Below are 2,901 nucleotides of genomic sequence, written 5' to 3'. Positions count from 1 at the left end.
TTTTTTTTAAATATTTATTTATTTATTTTTTAGCGGACACAACATCTTTGTTTGTATGTGGTGCTGAGGATCGAACCCGGGCCGCACGCATGCCAGGCGAGCGTGCTACCGCTTGAGCCACATCCCCAGCCCCAATCATTCTCTTTTAATAGTAATTTTGTATCATGGAAGCATTGGACTTTTCTCACCATCAAACCTGCATGTAAGGAATTCTTGTCATGACTTTTCTTGGAACATTCACTGTAATTTCTGCTTATAATGTAAGAGTTTGAAGTATAAAATGTTTAATGATACTTAAAGAGTACTCAAATTATTTAAATAAAAATATTAAATATATGTATAAAATGTGGATCAAATAAAACTATTTCTATTTAATATGTCAAGCTTTTATTGCTGCTATAAGTTTTACATTTGTAATATCAAATTCTTTTCTTAATAATCTTACAAAAGATGTTAGGATATTCCTTTTTATACAGAAGAGGCTGAAGTTTAGGAAAAATAAAGAATTTGACCAATACTTCCTTGGTAGTAATCAGAGAGCTAGAATTCAAAATCACGTCTGTACTATGTTACATAATATAGATGCCCTATATATATTAAATTTTTTGTTTGAGAATGCTGTCATATAATTGCTGTTTGTTTTTGAATTCCAGGGAGGGAATTAGGAAGGAAGCACAGGAGTGATAGGCCAGGCTGATGACCTGATGCAGGTGGCAGAGAGATGACTGGGGCAGCTCGAGAGATGAGCCCCAGATAAGCCTCAGATAGACTCTGATACCGATTCAGAAAAGGAGGAAGTGAGATGCCCATTAAGTGTGCAGATGGAAGAGAAATTGGAGGAATCCTTGCCTCATGGTATTATTATTTTCAGTGATTCAGAAAGCTACCTGCCATAATGTCAGGGGGAGAAGGCAGGGCACGTGGGAAGAGGTGGCAATGGATCCACAGGGAGGGACTGAGGGGTGGAGCTGTTTGATAGCCAGAGGATAGGCCTGCAGGGTGGGCAGTGTCAAATTCTTGTCAGGAGACAGGTACTCTGAGTGGTATCCTGTGGCCATGAGTTTTGCTACAGCACACCAGGCAGCTCAAGAATAAGAGCCACTGCTGGGACTGTGGCTCAGAGTAGAACGCTCACCTAGCATTCGTGAGGCACTGGGTTCAATCCTCAGCACCACATAAAAAAAATAAAATAAAGCTAATTGTGTCCACCTATAACTAAAAAAAAAAAATTAAAAATAAGAGCCAATGAGTGAGGGATTAGATTGATCCCCTGCTAAAATTTCTTAATGCATTCGTGTCAGAGGGGTAGGGCCAGATAGGTGACAACAGGTCATGGAAATGATGACCTGGGGGAATATTGTCTAGGAAGAAGGTAAAGCTAGGAAGGTCCAGGGATGCGATAAGATGGACTTGAACTAGCGATTCTCCAGCTTGATGATATATTGGAATCCCCTGGAGTTTCGTAGGTCAGGGGCATCTGCATTGCTAAGCAGTTTCCAGGCATGCTGAAGCTACCTGTCAGGGAAGGTCAAGGGTCATACTTTGAGCAAGAAGAGCTGGGGTATGAGGAGAAAGCCAGTGAGAACTTTTCTCTCCTGCTGTGTCATTATGATTTTGAAGGGGACAGACCATTTCTGGACTCAGAGGAATATAGTGTGTCACTGAAAGTACTGACCCTGATGGGACATTGAAAATAGTCTCCTCACTCCCACGCACTCATATGCAGCAGAGGGCTCCCTGTCTCTTAGATGACAAAGAGTCTCTGCTTGACCAAAACTTAGTCAGGTTCCTCCTCTCATAGGCCCATCTGCGTATTTTCTTGTAAAATCCAGTTTTAGCAAAGAATTCTGCTAAGTCAGTTTAGCAAGGAACTTCCTGTCCCCATCCTCAATATCTATCAGATACCTCAATATCTGATTAGGTTCCTCCTCCTCCACCATCCCCAGGTAATGTCTGGTCACCCTGGCCTGTCTGCAGCAAGAATCCCTCTTACCCTTGATGTTTCCTCTGAGTCATTTTCCATCCACTGACCTCTATCTACCCTGCTTCTAGGCTATAAATTCCCATATGCTCCTGCTATAATTCAGAGTTGATCCCAATATCTCTCTCTCACTGCAAGACCCTGTTGCAGTGGCCCCTATATATCTGTGGCAATGGTTTTAAATAAAGTCTTTCTTATGGTGTTTTAACCACTATCATTGAACAATTTTTTCTTTGGCAAGTTCATTTTCTCCTCAAAGGGAGATCTGCCACTTGTCTAGGTTGCTCCAGCTAGCTCACTTTTCTCTTTATCAGCTCTTCTGACACTTGGTACCTTTTTTCAGTGACCAGGTAAAATATTTCAGGGTTCCTAAACAATGACATATGCCAGGGACAAATGTAAACCCCTATGTTAGTCTGAAAATTGGACAGTACGAGTAAACCACTTGTGTGACATCACAAATGTCTGGTTTAGCTCTTCATCTGGAACCTGGAAGACTGAGGATACCTCCTTAGGCCTTTACCAGAAAGCATATTGTCAGATGCTCAGAGATGCTGATGAGAGAAATGGTGTCTGAGGGAGAGAAGGCCAGTGGAGGGCAGGAGAGCTGACATTCAGGTTCCAGGTATCCATGAAGTCTGAGCTGTCTCCTGGCAAACAGAGCACCCAAAGGACACCTCTCTGGATCTATCCACTTAGTGCCATTGAGAACTGTTGACATGCTTTTCTTTTTTCTTCTCTAGTTATTTCTTCATTGCTATATGCATGGCTTGCTTTAATTTAGTCATTTAGTTTATTATGTAATAGCTGACCATAAACTCACTGCCCCAAACAAAACAAGCCAAGTCTGTGATGCTATAGTTTGGATCTGAATGACCTCCAAAGACTCATGTTTTTAAGGCTTTGTCCTCCATCCATGG

This window comes from Marmota marmota, unplaced genomic scaffold (assembly GCF_001458135.2).
Source record: "Marmota marmota marmota unplaced genomic scaffold, marMar, whole genome shotgun sequence".
Taxonomy (NCBI): Eukaryota; Metazoa; Chordata; class Mammalia; order Rodentia; family Sciuridae; genus Marmota; species Marmota marmota.
The sequence above is the reverse complement of the archived record's forward strand: the minus strand, read 5'-3'. Positions refer to the sequence as shown.